This window comes from Thermobia domestica, chromosome 15 (assembly GCF_964235325.1).
Source record: "Thermobia domestica chromosome 15, izTheDome1.hap1.1, whole genome shotgun sequence".
Lineage (NCBI taxonomy): Eukaryota > Metazoa > Arthropoda > Insecta > Zygentoma > Lepismatidae > Thermobia > Thermobia domestica.
In genome coordinates, this window is record NC_137468.1 from 196,978,664 (window position 1) to 196,997,305 (window position 18,642).

The following is an 18,642-nucleotide window of genomic DNA, read 5'->3' on the forward strand; positions in this document are numbered from 1 at the left end:
TTTGTTATTAGGTGTCTCAAAAGTAATTAAAATTGTAAGGAAAATATGATTTTGTCTCACGAATCGGTTCCGCGGTGGCTCAGTGGCAGAGCGTTCACCTCTGGTGCATGGGGTCTGTGGTACGAACCCAGCTCGTATCAAGTGAACTTTGTGGTGAACAAATACTTTGTGCATGGGCTTTCTTGGGGTTCTCCCATTTCTTTCAACTTTCTTCATTCTACCATTTCCTTCATTTCTCATCATCACCGTCTCCTTTAACCCGGCATAAGCGTGGGACGTAAAACTTCAAGATTTGATTTCATGTCTGACGAATCTGAGCATTTATTGTACACCATTATAAACTGAAGTGCGTATGTTGTTCAAATGAAACCAAATTGAAATGTGCATCCTACATGACACGTGAATTACGTTATAATGTAAGTGATGTAACTTGTTACAGCATTGCTGTTTAGTTACGTGCTGCAAGTTCTCACTTCTTAAGTGACACAATGCCACTGCGGTCGTGTCTCGAATAACAGGTTCAGATTTTCATGAAAAGTCAGAAAAATAGATTGACTCAAATCGGCTCAGCGAGGTGCTCATTCTTCAGATAGTTGTCATATAAGTAGTATGTGTGATTAAGTTGTTTAACATGGCGTTTGTTTTCAAATCGCAATAAAAGAGTACAGGTACCGTCACAAGTTCTGATGGAAGGTTCTCGTACATCTTGAATGAAGCCCTGAACCTGTCACCATATGACTTTTGTACTGTAGTCTTGAAAAGAAAGAAAGAAATTAAAGGAAATTCCGATTAGAACAGGAAGGTCATGACGAATATTGTAATTTTTGATGAACAGTATTTGTAATGTAGTAGCGTGTTCGATATCCATTAATCGTCATAGCCAACTTTAAAAAGAAACAAAACCCAATGAGTCACGATCTGTCTTTTTTTTATTATTATGAAACAATAAGCATTATAATGAACTAACGTGTACACATTTCACTTAAACAATCCAAGTACATTAAATTTACGAAATTATTTTAGTTAGAACTTGAACAAACAATAATATATATAAATTTTCGTTTATGATCTACTAAAATTCATTCGCAAGGAACGACATTTGGAAACGTAGTCTCGCACAGATAGTCTTAAAATTACCCTAGAAAAAACTAAAAATGAAATGAAATAAAATCTTTAAGTTTAACGTCCCACGGTTATGCCGGTTAGGCTAAAGCAGGCGGTGATAATGAGAAATGAGTGAAATGGTGGAATGAATATAGTGGGAGGAAACGGAAGAACCCCGAGAAAACCCACGAGCACGGTATTTGTCCATCACAAAGTCCACACGGCGCGAGCTGGGATCGAACCACCGACCCCAAGCACCGGAGGTGAACGCTCTACCATTGAACCACCGCGCCGCCCTAGAATTAACTGTAATGGGTTAATATTGCCATGTAGAAGTTGGAAACTTCAAATACAACAATTACACTCTTGTTCAAAAATCTTGACTATTCATCTTGTTCTAGACGGCCATGTTATGGCAACGGTATATAGGAAACTCTTAATACTTCAGCTCTAAATAGAGATTTAATACTTCAGCTCTAAATAGAGATTTAATACTTCAGCTCTAAATAGAGATTTAATACTTCAATAAAAATTTGATACCTCAGCTCTCTCCTTGTTTTACAGTCTAGAGCATGATTACAATACATTTTCAACAGGTGTCAACATTTTTACTTCTAAACGAAACTTTGGAACTCAGCCGAAGAGAGTATTGTAAATTTAAAGGCAACCTTTTTTTTAAAAAAAAAAAAAAAAAAAAAAAAATTGTACTTCTTTTCTTATGTTGTTCAGTTTCATCCAAATGGCCTTGTGCTGTGTGAAACTTAGTGAATAAATAATAAATAAATAAATAAATAATACTCCAGCTCTAAATAAAGATTTCATTGAACCAAAAAAAAAAAAACATTTATTTGAATAAATTTCAACTGTTGATAAGAATGCAGGACTTTTCAAAGAGAAATAGGTGACCAGATTTCTTGAACAAGAGTGTATATTGTTTGTTTAAGTATAGAATCTAAAGGAGATGGTGATACTTGCATTGTGTCTAGGAAGTTACTTCGAACATTTATTTGTAAGTTTGTTGTACAATAAACGTATCCAGAAACGTGGGTCTTGTCCTTTTTAATTCAAGTTTTATCCTTGAATTTCTTGATAGCAGGGGCGTCTGCCGAGGGAAGTTACATCGATAAAAATTAAACATTTATCACTACGAAGCTGATGAAAGAATGTCTTGTAACCAACATTTAGGACGTTAGGTAAATATTCCCCCTTAGCTGGTAACGATAAAAGCTCAATTTTTATAGATGTGACTTCCCTCAACAGCAGTGATAGCCACCTGCCTGCTAAATGAACACTTTTTTGGACATATGGCATTTTCTTATTTTAATCCAAATATTCAGCTTGTATATTATTGGCCAATCTTATAGGGATACCTCGTATAGCTTTGCTGTGTACATACATACGTACATACATACATATACATTCAAGTAGTGTACTAGCAATGTGGTATTCATTGTTTGTTTTTTTCTTTATTTGTTTTCATTGTAGTTGAGTGAGAACGATATTTCAGTAAGTACAAATAAGATCACGTTTTACGACACCTTTCTGAGTAGAAAAAATGAGAAACAAGTAGTTCCATTCCCTCATTTTAGATCCCACTTTTTTTTTACTACTACTTTTACTTGGACACGTAGTGTTTTCACTTGCTATTTCTCTCAACTTGTGTGGAATCTGAGGAGTGATTAAGGAGTCCCATCACTGCGAAATTAAAATACCGCTAATTTTACAGAAATTATATGATATCTTCAAATAAATGAAAAAAAAAAAAATCGAAATGTGGAACAAGAGCGCGCTAGACAATATTATTTCGCATGAGGTATCGTTATCATGGGTCACCTAGTAGCCTTCCGTTTGCAGCCATTTATAAACGCGAAAATAAAATCCGATTTTTGTAAATGGCTGGAAATCAAAAGCAGATAAATGAGTCGTGATAGCGATATCTCATGTAAAATAATCTTGTCAAATTGCTTTTGTTCCACTTTTCGATTATATTTTATCTATTTGAAGATATCACATAATTACTGTCAAATTAGCGGTATTTTAATTTCGTCGTGATGGGGCCTTTTAAGAAAGTAATTGTCATGACAGTATACAGTGAAACAAGAAATTTTGTTTATTTTTTATCAAATGTTTGTTCCGTGTATACCTACAAAGTTTCAACCTTGCAACAGGAGTAATAATTCTGAGAAAAGAATACGCCTAACTCGTAGGGTATTAATGATAGAATATCCTGGCTTCTGCTCTGCCAGAAATATACGTGTTTCCATCGAAAAATTGAAAAATAAAAATTTTACAAAAAAGAAAAATAAACACACTGCTGAACAAGACTGCACTTATTTAATGTAAAAACACGTTTACACGTGACGTTTCGATCTTCTAGCCAAGATCCTCATCAGACGTACCTGAGTCCATTCCCTCATTTTATGTCTCACAGGTAAACCTTACGTTTAGGTGAATCGAGTTGCTGACTGAGACACATTTGAGAAAGTAGTACTAAATGTGGTCAGTATTTCAGTGAAGTTGTAGGTGCGAAGCTCCAGAGGTTTAGGAGATACAGCTACCAGAACATCACATGGAAGTACAGAATAGTCTTCATACAGTTGGAGGTAAAAGCTCTGTAAAACCTCTTGTAACGACAAAAGGTGAATAACAAATATATGGATACATATTAGGACTAGGGGGAAGTCATATAGCACTTTGGGGATCTTATGGTACATTTTGTACCATACGCGTTTTTCATGGTACATTGCGCTATTTCTCTTCTATTTGAGCTTTTTCGTCCGTTTTTTTTTTTTTTTTCAAGTCCAGAGACATTGTAGAAGACATTACGTATGGTTTTAGGTCCAGTCATGGGAGGTGATGACGTCATAATCTTAAAATGTATTTTTTCCTTTTTTAAGCCTATGTTCATTATTTTTTGGCGGGCTTATTTTTGAACGTAGACAGGGGTGCCCACAAGGGGGGGCTATGACGCAAAGTGCGTCATTGAAATATTTGGGGGGGTTAAAAATCAGTATAAATATGTTTGAGGGAGTGTAAAAATTAATCGAAAAGAAGATTTTTCCATGGAAGAACACCTACGGGTAGACAATCGGGGGGGGGTGCGTCATGGACATAAGGGGGGGTGGGCACCACTGACGTAGAAGATTGAAATTTTGCACAAACATTCAGTCCACCGAGTAGTATTTACCAGATTTTTTGTTCCGATGTCAGTGCTAAAACGGGGGAAGGGGACCAGAGGGGCAAAGGGTTAAAAAAAAAGGATATTTTTACCCCAAAAATTCCGTTTTTCGTCATTTTCCCGCCTCACATACACGATAGGACTACGTGAGTCATACCGTCTGAAAGGCCGTTCCATTCTGAAGAGAACGACGGTCGAATTATTATTCTAGGGTAATTAGGGCCGTCTCAGTGAACTTTTATCCAAATATACTTCTGTATAGGGTAAAAGTAGGGCATGGTAGGGAAATTTTTTCTGGCCTATTTTTTCACGTAGAAGATTGAAATTTTCCACAAACATTCAGTCCACCGAGTAGTATTTACTAGAAGTATTTTTTTTCGATTTCTGCGTAAAAACAGGGGGTCCAGAGGGGCAAAAGTTGAAAAAAGGGAAATTTTGCCTCATAAAATCCCTTTTTCCAGGAATTTCCCGTCTTAGATACATGATGGAGACATGTGAATGGTACCACCTGAAAGACAGTTCTATTCTGAAGAGAATGATGGTGGATTATAGTCCTAGGGTAATTAGGGATGTCTCAGGAATTTTTTTCCCTGAGATCATAGTGTTTTATGGTGATTTGGGGCATTGTGGGAATTTTTGATAAAAATTCTCCCGCCCTTACTATTCAAGATAGAAACTTGAAATTTGGCACACACATTCAGTATACCAAGTACTATTTATCAGATTTTTTTTTAGATGGCTACAATCACACAGGGGGGTCCGGGGGGGGGCAAAGTTCGAGAAAAAAAATTTTCCCTCCGAAATTTTCAGTTTGACAATTTTTTCCCGTTTCTGGTATATGGTATGAGCATGCAAGTGGTACCATTTGAAAGCCAGCTCTATTCTGAAGAGAATGAGGTATGAACCATGATCCTAGGATAAATAGTGACGATGCAGTAGCTGCTTGACTGAAAGTCTCAAAAATAGCCCAAAAAGCCAAGATCTCCAAAGGGATAGTAAGGGTATACCTGACGGCGGCCATCTTGAAATCCGCCATTTTGAATTAAGGTTAAGTTTTTAAAATAGGAATAGGGTCATGTGATACATGGTTTAAGGCGCAAAGTTAATCAGAAGAACAATGGTGACGTTAATTTTGATTTACGCGCAATTGGTAAAAAGTTACAGGGAAATTAGATATTGTTGCAGCATATGTAGGCCTATTAGTCCTTTACCACACCTTGTAAATTTTGTGTTAATGATAATAATTAAATAAAAAGCAGGTGGATAAATGTTAGGCGGATTTCAAGATGGCCGCCGTCAGTTATACCCTTACTATATGACTTCCCCCTAATCCTAATATGTACCCATATATTTGTTATTCACCTTTTGTCGTTACAAGAGGTCTTACAGAGCTTTTACCTCCAACTTTATGAAGACTATTCTGTACTTCCATGTGATGTTCTGGTAGCTGTATCTCCTAAACCCCTGGAGCTTCGCACCTACAACTTCACTGAAATACTGACCACATTTAGTACTACTTTCTCACATGTGTCTCAGTCAGCAACTCGACTCACCCAAACGTAAGGTTTACTTGTCAGTGTACGTCTGATGAGGATCTTGGCTAGAAGATCGAAACGTCACGTGTAAACGTGTTCTTACATTAAATAAGTGCAGTCTTGTTCAGCAGTGTGTTTATTTTTCTGATTTTATTTGCAAGGCGTATGATTATGATTGTGTGTCAGTTTAAAAATTTTACCTTCTGAAAATACTCAAGCCTTGTAGCAGTGTATATTTTAAGAAGTAAAATATGTGATTCTAATTTAGTGACGGCTCTTAAAGGAAATCATATCGGTATATTTACAATTTTATCGCCATAATAAACGGACGTTTTGTCCAGAAAGTAACAGATGTTTTTTGATTTTTTTTTAAAATTAACAATGAACAAACCAATTTGTATTATATACATTTGAAAGGTACACTATTAAGCTATTTTTCCACATAATGGCCATGCAAATTATGGCACTTATGCAGTAGTGCATGCAGTAATCAAAGGGATAGAAGAAAGTATCACAGAAACAGTTTTCGATATATAGTCAAAAAAATTCAAGGAAGTTCGTTTATTCCTTGTGAAAAATTTTGATATGAACCCTCAATGAATATAGTGTAGTTCATTTCTTTCTTTTTTTTTTTAATAATAAAGAAATATTTATATAGTCTCTTAAACATATTATCTAAATAAAGTAACTAAGTCAATATTACATTTTTTTCTATATATATGAAATTATCTTGCTGCGTTTCGCTGGACAAAAGTTAGTTAGGCCTCTAAATACAGTTTTTTTTTTTTTTTTTTTTTTTTTTTTTTAAACAAGTACTGCCTGACCCACTTACGTATTTTGTTATTGCTAAAGCTTATATATTTGCCCTCGGGTCGTTTTCGACCTAGTATATAATTAGCCAATGGAAAATCAGCAAAAAGAAATGAGACTAAATTCACCAAGAATAGATCGAAAACTATCTATTTTCCAAAATAAATTAAATAAAAAAAAAACATAAGGGCATATATGCGTTAAATGCCGCAATCCAATAAAATACTTTATTTTTCATTAAATTCAAAAGTTGTTCAGAAACAAAACATGAACCATGGTGGTACTTTTATTAGGTTAACCTTCGAAGTAAAATGACTTGAAACTTTGTAAGTTTGCATTGGAGTTTTATTTGAATGTATGCAAAATTTCTTGTTTCCTTTAGACACAACAACAATTCTTTACTTAACCCTCCTCATCCGATTGGTTTCTTAACAGCTTCAAATTCCACTGTTTTTTTAAACACCTATTCTAACTAATGGCTTCCTAAATCTTTCCTTCAGTTTCTATTTCTCGCGCTACATCTTCCGAAGTCTGCTATACTCAAGTGGAATGCTGTGCCCTGTGTGATGTCGTAACCCATGATTGAGAGTGTTTTACTATTTTTTTGATTACTCTTAACAAATTTCTGAACAAGAGGAAAGCTTCTCTTCACCAGCTAAAGTTCCACAGAGTTACCATGCAAATTGTGATATAGTGTATACTTTATATATGTATATATATACAGGGTGTTAATGAACTATACCGACAAACTGTAAGAGGTGATTCCTCACATCAAAATAAGTGAAAAAGTTCATTTGAATCTATGGCGAAAAGAGCATAGTTTCAGAGGGAGGGCTGTCCAAAATCACGAAAATGCTAAATTTCAAGAGACCTTATTTCGGATTCCAGAAATTATGGATGGTGGTCCTTACCAGCGTAAAGGAAGTCATCCAGTGCTTTGGAGGGAAGTCAGAAGTGTTAGGAACCGGCAATTCCATGTTTTTTTTTTTTTTTTTTTTTTGTGTGTGTGTGTGTGTGTGTGTGTGTGTGTGTTCGGAATAACGTGTGATGCGATGTATTTCGTCACGGTATGTTTCACGTTTTCTTCACTTATAAGCGTGAAAGAAAATATCGCAGCATGCTTTTTCCCGAGTACGAGGGACCGTGCTGTTGACGATCCTCAACACTTCCGACATCGCGCCAAAGGATTCCATGTTCACTGCTGTCAAGGCTTATTGTTTACCTACTTTGGACCAATCACAAAGTCAGAGCATATCTCAAAATTCGGTTGATGGCGTGCATGGGAATTTCACCGTGAAGGAATACCCTACACATTCATTGAACATTAATGAAATATGCATTTTTAGATTGTGTATGCGTAACTTCCTTTACGCTGATAAGGACCACCACTCCACGATTTCAAGAATTCGAAATAGGGCCTCTTGAAATTTGACTTTTGGACAGCCCTATCTCTGAAACTATACACTTTTCCCCACAGGTCCATAGAAACTTTTGGTCTTATTTTGATCTGAGAAATCACCTCTTACAGTTTGTTGGTATAGTTCATTAACAGCCTGTATATACGTATATCGACAAATATTAGCGAAACACGTATATTCGTATTCTAATTTTACATTCCATGTTCTATGGTTGTCGGATATAAGACAGGTCTGAGGTTTTCAAGAGATGGAAGAATAACGAACAGCGTATTTCGTATGCTACATCATCTACCATTGTTCTCAGCGCACGTCCCAGGGGAGGAATCGTAGTTCAGTGGTAGAGCGCTTACCTCTGGTGCGTGGGGTCCTGGTTCCATTCCCGGCCAAGTAAGTTTGTGCTAGACGACATTGTGTCCATGGGTTTTCTCGGAGTACTCCAGTTTCCTTCCACCTTTCATTCCACCAATTTTTCCATCATTCATTCGCATTAATCATCCGTCTCCCTTAGCCGAAAGGGCAAAATCATGGGGCGTTAAGCTAAAAAAAAAAAAATCATTTCATTTAATTTTTTCGACGCACGTCCTCAAATGTCCCACCATTTATTTATTTGGGTTTCCAATCGCCGTATTTTATGGGATTTTCCTCATTTAAGAGATTAAAAATTATCCCCATAGACCTTAAATAGATGTTAAATCGTTTTACTATTAAAATAACTCGTTAAAAAACGTCGTATTATTGTTGTTCAATTGTTTCTACATAATACTATCATTAGTGATTATTGATACCTGGCAATCACTGTTAAAGTTTTCCTGGTTGTTCAAAATAAAATTATCAAAAAAAAAAAAAAAACTATATTGTGGGAAATGTCACACATCAGAGGTAGTTCTTCGGGGTATCAGGTATCAACATCTGTTCAGTGGTCTTTGAGTAATACCATAAACCTCTAGTTACAGCTGTTTTATTTAGTAGACCGCTTCCTACGTTTTTATCCTCCTCTGATTTTATTTATTCATTTATTTATTATGTATTTTTCACAGGCTTCAATGGTTTGCTGGACAGAAACATGGAATGTAAAATAAAATAATTTAAGAGTTCGTTTTCCAGTCAGAGCGTTATCTCATTATAATGGCACAATGTCTTGGAAATCATGCTCTGAACTAAAAACTAGCCCGAATATACAGTTATAGGATTAGCACAACATTGGAAAACAAGGGGGGCGGGGGGGGGGAATATTGATTTTACTGATTCTTGTAGACTTGCATGTGAATATTACTGTGCAATATTTTGTACTAACTCAAATCAAACAACTTTCTGAGATTTAACTGTTGAGGTTATCTTTTGGATCACTTACTTTCAAAATTTAGAATAAATAAATAAATAAATAAATAAATAAATAAATAAATAATGATAGAAACAACTTCATAGAAAAACTTTCATGATTTTATAGTAAATGACATCTATCACAATTACTGTATTTGTAATCAACTGTAAACTCTGAGGAACTACAGCTTTTGCGTAGGAGTTTATCAAATGTAAAAATCCACGCCACGTTGTGAGACAAAGCAACGCATGTCCTAAATAAAAGTGTTTACTTCTGATCATATGAAAATGGGCTTCTATTTTTTTGAAAGCATGTGTAGCGAATAGTTTTATTTATTATGAACTGTCTCTTATTTATGAGTGACTTCTTGTTTTCAATAACTTTTGTCTAATATTAGTATGTTTTCTTTAACGATTTCGTTTATTCTTTCATGTACACTCAGTGACAAAATTACAGTAATTTCATTGAATTTTGTACTTCACAAATATTCGATGCATAGATTTTTTCTTGACTATCTCAGATGATTGTTCTAGGAGCCTATCGGAAGCAAAATAAACATTTTGTTACTGACTGTACAGATTTTTCGATTTTTTCCAATTTTTTGACTCTGTGTTCTTTTGCCCATTGTGTTTACTATTTTCTTTTTTAACTTTCTGACCCATTGTTGTGTTCCTTCTTTATTTTTGCTGTTGTTTTTTGTTTGATATATTTGAGATGAAAGGAAATACTAAAACTTTAAAATTATGAAGATATGTTCTTTTTTTTCATTCTATGACACTTTTTTAAATTAGTTAATTATTATTATTGCTACTTTTTACTAATGTATGAAAACAATTGAAGACCTCGGTGCAAAAAGGGGACAGCTCCAATTTTACATTTGACTCAGGATTGCAACTTCGTTAAAAACTTATTTTACTCTGGCCTCCAAACTGTTTGTGAAAACATCCTGTATGCTATTAATAAGATAAAACCTTTCTTCATCAGAAGTTTGAAGGTGAAAAGAGAGCAAATTTATTTTTAACGAAGTTATGTAGCAATCCTGTGCCAAATGTAAAATTGGAGCTGTCCCCTTCTTGCACCGAGGTCTTCAATTTCTAATATGCCGTATTGATTTCTATAACGAATTCTACTGAATGACGAATTTACGTAATTATATATTTATTTTTATTACTAATCTTTTAATATTCCTGATATTTGAATTTTAGTCAATAATTACAACTGTCTGCGCTGTAGTCTTCCTCTGGAGATGAGGTTGAAAATTAAGAGAAACTTACGTTCAAACGAAATCCTGTTATTTCTTGATTTAATTGGAGAAATAACTTCACAATAATTTGCACTGTGTTATACACTTTAATATATATATTTTAGTAATCAAAAAGGTTAACGTTTCTGGTGTGGTTACAAATATTAATATCGTTAACATTGTGCGAATTATTTTTCATTTAAATCAAGAAGTTATTGGAATTCGGTTCGTTACAAATTTTGAACGAACTTAAAAAGTTCGTTACTGAATTCTCTATATCTGTGTGTGTTGTGTCTTATTTGAAATTTTTCAATTTTGAGCTCTCCATTCGATAGAGCATTAAAAACTATCTGAGAAAGTGATGGAATTTTTCGCTTCACTCTTACCGTTCCCTATATATTGGCCAAAAAAAAGTTGGGATTTCGGGAGATTTAAGGAGCCATATCTCAGGAACCGTAAGTCATAGGGATTTGAACCCTCCATTCGATAGAGCATCAAAAACTATCTCAAAGAAGTGATGGAATTTTTCGCGTCTCTCTTACCGTTCCCTATATATTGGCCAAAAAAAAGTTGGGATTTCGGGAGATTTAAGGAGCCATATCTCAGGAACCGTAAGTCATAGGGATTTGAACCCTCCATTCGATAGAGCATCAAAAACTATCTGAGAAAGTGATGGAATTTTTCGCGTCTCTCTTACCGTTCCCGAGATATTGGCCAAAAAAAAGTTGGGATTTCGGGAGATTTAAGGAGCCATATCTCAGGAACCGTAAGTCATAGGGATTTGAACCCTCCATTCGATAGAGCATCAAAAACTATCTCAAAGAAGTGATGGAATTTTTCGCGTCTCTCTTACCGTTCCCTATATATTGGCCAAAAAAAAGTTGGGATTTCGGGAGATTTAAGGAGCCATATCTCAGGAACCGTAAGTCATAGGGATTTGAACCCTCCATTCGATAGAGCATCAAAAACTATCTCAAAGAAGTGATGGAATTTTTCGCGTCTCTCTTACCGTTCCCGAGATATTGGCCAAAAAAAAGTTGGGATTTCGGGAGATTTAAGGAGCCATATCTCAGGAACCGTAAGTCATAGGGATTTGAACCCTCCATTCGATAGAGCATCAAAAACTATCTCAAAGAAGTGATGGAATTTTTCGCGTCTCTCTTACCGTTCCCTATATATTGGCCAAAAAAAAGTTGGGATTTCGGGAGATTTAAGGAGCCATATCTCAGGAACCGTAAGTCATAGGGATTTGAACCCTCCATTCGATAGAGCATCAAAAACTATCTCAAAGAAGTGATGGAATTTTTCGCGTCTCTCTTACCGTTCCCTATATATTGGCCAAAAAAAAGTTGGGATTTCGGGAGATTTAAGGAGCCATATCTCAGGAACCGTAAGTCATAGGGATTTGAACCCTCCATTCGATAGAGCATCAAAAACTATCTCAAAGAAGTGATGGAATTTTTCGCGTCTCTCTTACCGTTCCCGAGATATTGGCCAAAAAAAAGTTGGGATTTCGGGAGATTTAAGGAGCCATATCTCAGGAACCGTAAGTCATAGGGATTTGAACCCTCCATTCGATAGAGCATCAAAAACTATCTCAAAGAAGTGATGGAATTTTTCGCGTCTCTCTTACCGTTCCCTATATATTGGCCAAAAAAAAGTTGGGATTTCGGGAGATTTAAGGAGCCATATCTCAGGAACCGTAAGTCATAGGGATTTGAACCCTCCATTCGATAGAGCATCAAAAACTATCTCAAAGAAGTGATGGAATTTTTCGCGTCTCTCTTACCGTTCCCGAGATATTGGCCAAAAAAAAGTTGGGATTTCGGGAGATTTAAGGAGCCATATCTCAGGAACCGTAAGTCATAGGGATTTGAACCCTCCATTCGATAGAGCATCAAAAACTATCTCAAAGAAGTGATGGAATTTTTCGCGTCTCTCTTACCGTTCCCGAGATATTGGCCAAAAAAAAGTTGGGATTTCGGGAGATTTAAGGAGCCATATCTCAGGAACCGTAAGTCATAGGGATTTGAACCCTCCATTCGATAGAGCATCAAAAACTATCTCAAAGAAGTGATGGAATTTTTCGCGTCTCTCTTACCGTTCCCTATATATTGGCCAAAAAAAAGTTGGGATTTCGGGAGATTTAAGGAGCCATATCTCAGGAACCGTAAGTCATAGGGATTTGAACCCTCCATTCGATAGAGCATCAAAAACTATCTCAAAGAAGTGATGGAATTTTTCGCGTCTCTCTTACCGTTCCCGAGATATTGGCCAAAAAAAAGTTGGGATTTCGGGAGATTTAAGGAGCCATAACTCGAAAATCGTAAGTCATAGAGAGATCATGTTGGTATCGCTGAACATTTTGGTACCAAATAGTAACCGGTGGCCACTGGCCAACTGGTGACCGTTCCCCAGATGGCCAAGAAAGTTCGGATCTCGGGAAATTTAAGGAGTCATATCTCGGGTATAATAATGAAGTACATAGAACAATTGGTATAAAGCCTATAGAAGTTAATAAGAAAAATTAATTCTTTTTAAGTTCGTTCTGGCAATACTCTTGGAGTATTCTCAACTATTTAGACTTGTAATTTCATCATCTCCCTGTGAAGATTATATTTCAGACAGCTTAAGTTATTCAGTAATTTCTGAAATATCTGGAACACAAAAAGATTTGTAATAAAAGAAAAAGAACTTAAAGTGTGTCCTTTGCACTGATACCAAATTACGTAAATATAATTATAGAAGATGAGACCAATAAGTCGTACCAGGTTTTTAACTCTACTTGTAATGCACACAATGTCTCGAAACAAACTAATGCCATTAAATAGCACGAACAAAATTTAATGGTAAACCTGGTCCAAATTAACAACCTCAACCTGTATAATACTGTGATACCAAGTCATCGATAATAGCTGAATTAAAATATTACTAAATGTTCTGTCCTACTTGTGAAACGTTGTGTCCTAAAACACAAGTTATGTTAAAGAAAGTATAACATTTAGCCTTAGATCTTCTGAGAAAATAATTAGTAATAGAACAGAACGTTACGCATCATTATTTTTTTAAATTTACTTTTTTGCCCACAAAACTTAAGCTTATCTCATTAGTAATTACACAAACCGTTGTGCATTGTTGCTGTTCATTTAAGTAAAATTTCATTTCGCTTGCTGCTGCGAATGCTTAATCCATCATTTGTTAAAGCAAAGTGTTTCAGTTTGCAGCGTAGAGATGACTCTAAGACAAAAGTTTAGCAACTATTTCGTTTTGTAGTTCTCAGAACGTGCAATATAATGGTTATCTTATTTTCAGCAAGAGTGATATAACTCAAAATTACGGTGTACGATTTATTTGGGTGGTGTACAGCTTATGGTGTTTGATAGATGTCTATCTTTTGTTTCTTCTTGTGGAAGAATGACACAAATGGTTTCTAAAGCTCCCCCTTTCTCTAGCTCTGTCATAAAGTTATGGAAATCATCTTGTACGAGTATTATGCTTACCATAGAAAAAGCCAAATATAGACATTTATCTTTCGTAGGTAAATTAAACCGTGGTTTTGAGTTACATCTAGGGCTCTCAAATTTTCAGATTTAGAAAAACCGGATACCGTATGAACATTTACACTAAAAGGCGGGATCTTTACAGGGTTCCTACTGGTCTGAAAAGTCAGGAAAAAACTTAAGGAAAATAGTGCAAGTCAGGGAAACTCAGGGGAAAGGACTGGAAATCAGGGAAAGTCAGAGAAATTTTATAAAATATATTTTTTCCTAGTATGAATTGTATACAAATTTCATCTTAGCCAACCATAAATGATCACAGTATTGGACGTTGCTCAGATTTTTATGGGAGGTAACTGGAATGTACGTATGAGCAATTGATTACTATTAGTCTCTATAGAATAAATGTTCTCATATATAAATATTCGCTGTTATTTATTCCTTATTTATATATCAACGTCATCCGACACTAGTCATGAAAGTCAGAGAATTTCTCGACAAAGATCAGGGAAAAGTCAGGGAAATAGATTTCTCCAGATCAGTAGGAATTCTGCTTCATGAAAATTTACGCTGCACTCATAGTTATGCACCTGCTTTTTCCTCGAATATTAGAATTAATTATATAACAAACCAACTCTCACGAAAAGTGAGTGACAGAGAGTAGATTATTCTTATTAATTGAATATCGATGACTAATAAAAGCGGGATTTTTTGAAAAAAATATCGCACGAATGATATTACTTAAGTTTTAGAGAAAAACAGGGGACGCTGGGGGACTTTGAACAATTTTGAGGGGAATAAATCGTGTAAATCAGGAACTGTCCTACTACACTGGAACATTTGAAAACCCTAATCTTATCACTTGTATTGCAAATGAGTGAATGTCAGTCTGTGGCTAGCCACTAGCATGTTTACAATGTACAGCTTATAGTCAGATTTTTACTGCTTTATAAATGTTATTTGAGCTTTACTGAATTGAAATTAATTTGCTTGGAAGTTTCAATATATTTTCACATAGTTGCAGCTTTAGAATGTGGTACTTGCAGGGAAAGGTTCTAGAACCTTCCTTAAATTTTTTTAGAAAAACGCTCCAAACTTAGAACGGACATTAACCCATAATAATAATAACCCTTCTTTTAGAATAATGGACAAAGAAGGCGTGTCATATTTTGTCATTGCATGTACTTTTATATAAAATAGAGATTGTTGGCAAAAGAAACTCATGTTTGAATTTTGATATTGTCACACTCAAATAATTGCAGGCCTCTGCTTATTACAAACTATTAAAGTATTTTTCCAAAAACGTTATTATGTTTATTATATATTTCAAATTTCATTTCAAACGTTATTTCATTTTATGTACAAATTATAGAAGAGCCTCTATATATATAATATAGTTTTCACTCATTCTATATGCTTTTTTTTTTTTTTTTTTTAATCAAATTCTAAAACCTAACAAAACAAATATTATAATGATTATATACGGAATTCACCTATTAGCTTTCAGAATTAGTTTCTGTTTAGTAACATTACAAATTCGATAACACATTTTCTTGATGGATGTATTAATTAGATTTATTTCAAAAGAAGTAATCATATTAAATTCGTGCTCTTTTTTAGTTCATACAATTGTCAGATAACCGAGAAACAATTACGAAGATCAAAAATATCTTACTTCTTCAATATCCTCTAAGGAATAGTGAAATATACGAGGGCAAGTCAAAAATTATCCGCATTATAACTTAACTTCTCGTACATTGTTCAGACTGACCTCTGTCCTCGTTTATAATGTTGTTACGCTGTTGTGGTCATGCTAGAAAAGTTTGGTCCTAATTCTTTCATTTGTCTTCCTTTTGTTGTAGATAGATCATGGCTGCTGCATTAGAAATTTGCACCAAAGACGAACAACGAACAGTAATCCGGTTTTTGTGGTCGGAAGGCTATCAGGGGCTGCAATTCATCAAAGACTTTCGGTACAATATGGGTACAGTGTCTTGCTGCAACGGAATGTCTTCGAATGCATTTAAAAATTCAAAATAGTCGCACAAATGTTACGCACGAGAAAGGATGGTTTCGATGTTTCAATCCATTCGTAGACACTCCGTTGCGGCAAGACACTGTTCCCGTATTGTACCGAAAGTCTTTGATGGATTGCGGCTCCTAATACACCTTCCGACCACAAAAACCGGATCACTGCTCGTTGTTCCTCTTTGGCGCAAACTTCTAATGGAGAGGACCATCATCTATCTGCAACAAAAGGAAGACAAATGGAGGAATTAGGATCAAACTTTTATAGCATGACCACAACAGCATAACAATAAAATAAACGAGGACAGAGGTCAGTATGAGCAATAAGAAAAGTTATAGTTACATTGCGGATAATTTTTGACACCCTCGTATATATATGTAAGAACAAAGTTATTAATAACTAATTGATGGGGGCACGTTTTGAGTTTACCCTAATGAAGAAAGTTTAATATTCATTTTCCCCAAAACTAGCCTTTGTTCAGTTCGCCTTTACTATCCAGAACGTCTTATATAACCATCGTAAATCTGATAAAGTGTTAACAAAAACACTTACATCATTTACGTGAAAGTTTTTTATTGTTAATCTTCGTATTATATATACCGGTAATATATTTAACTAATTTCCGGTTAATAATTCATTTTTCCGAGCCTGATACAGTATTCCTATGTTTTGAAGTACATATATTGCGCTAAAAAGTAAACAGCACTCAATACCAACATTGGAAAGTGTGAGTGTTCCTTGTAAACGAACATGTATTTTCTAAGATTAATTGTGACTGAATTGATATGTACTTTGATTTATCCATCATTTTGAAAGCTAACATCTACTGCGACTTCCTCTTAATGAAAATAATGTTCCCTTTACCTTACAGAAGAGTAGTAGTCAAATAATTTCTCACCATTCTGAATTTATATAAAATCAATCCTTAGAGAGTATTAAGGGGAAGCAGTGATAGATAGTATGGATTAAGAGCTTCGACTTAACACAGATCATTTTATGAGTTTTGGTTTCTTGGACCAAATAATACAAGATATAGAGAAGAATAGTTAGAAAGAAATGAAAGGGCTGGGCATGGATAGCGAAGGGTGGAGAGCTGCGACAAACCAATGGTGAGACTGCTGACATGAGAAAATAATTTTGTTTTTCAACTCCAGTTAAGCCACAAGAGGAAAATAACGTCAGACAATGAAACTCGGATAAGATGGCAGAAGGACATAATACAGCCCTAATTCATCATTGAATGAGTAAGAATTACAGCGGGAACTTTATAAATGCAGCCCTAATTCATCATTGAATGTGTAAGAATTACAGCGGGAACTTTATAAATGCAGCTAATTCATCATTGAATGAGTAAGAATTACAGCGGGAACTTTATAAATGCAGCCCCAATTCATCATTGAATGAGTAAGAATTACAGCGGGAACTTTATAAATGCAGCCCCAATTCATCATTGAATGAGTAAGAATTACAGCGGGAACTTTATAAATGCAGCCCCAATTCATCATTGAATGAGTAAGAATTACAGCGGGAACTTTATAAATGCAGCCCTAATTCATCATTGAATGAGTAAGAATTACAGCGGGAACTTTATAAATGCAGCCCTAATTCATCATTGAATGAGTAAGAATTACAGCGGGAACTTTATAAATGCAGCCCCAATTCATCATTGAATGAGTAAGAATTACAGCGGGAACTTTATAAATGCAGCCCCAATTCATCATTGAATGAGTAAGAATTACAGCGGGAACTTTATAAATACAGCCCTAATTCATCATTGAATGAGTAAGAATTACAGCGGGAACTTTATAAATGCAGCCCTAATTCATCATTGAATGAGTAAGAATTACAGCGGGAACTTTATAAATGCAGCCCCAATTCATCATTGAATGTGTAAGAATTACAGCGGGAACTTTATAAATGCAGCCCCAATTCATCATTGAATGAGTAAGAATTACAGCGGGAACTTTATAAATGCAGCCCCAATTCATCATTGAATGAGTAAGAATTACAGCGGGAACTTTATAAATGCAGCCCCAATTCATCATTGAATGAGTAAGAATTACAGCGGGAACTTTATAAATGCAGCCCCAATTCATCATTGAATGAGTAAGAATTACAGCGGGAACTTTATAAATGCAGCCCCAATTCATCATTGAATGAGTAAGAATTACAGCGGGAACTTTATAAATGCAGCCCTAATTCATCATTGAATGAGTAAGAATTACAGCGGGAACTTTATAAATGCAGCCCCAATTCATCATTGAATGAGTAAGAATTACAGCGGGAACTTGATAAATGCAGCCCTAATTCATCATTGAATGAGTAAGAATTACAGCGGGAACTTTATAAATGCAGCCCCAATTCATCATTGAATGAGTAAGAATTACAGCGGGAACTTTATAAATGCAGCCCTAATTCATCATTGAATGAGTAAGAATTACAGCGGGAACTTTATAAATGCAGCCCTAATTCATCATTGAATGAGTAAGAATTACAGCGGGAACTTT

General features: G+C 35.2%; 1 protein-coding gene across 1 annotated transcript in view; it reads left to right on the forward strand.

Annotated features, from left to right (window-relative positions):
- Window positions 1-18,642, forward strand: part of rut (adenylate cyclase rutabaga) — a gene marked incomplete in the record, with an annotated part of 698,554 nt that overhangs the window by 561,765 nt on the left and 118,147 nt on the right.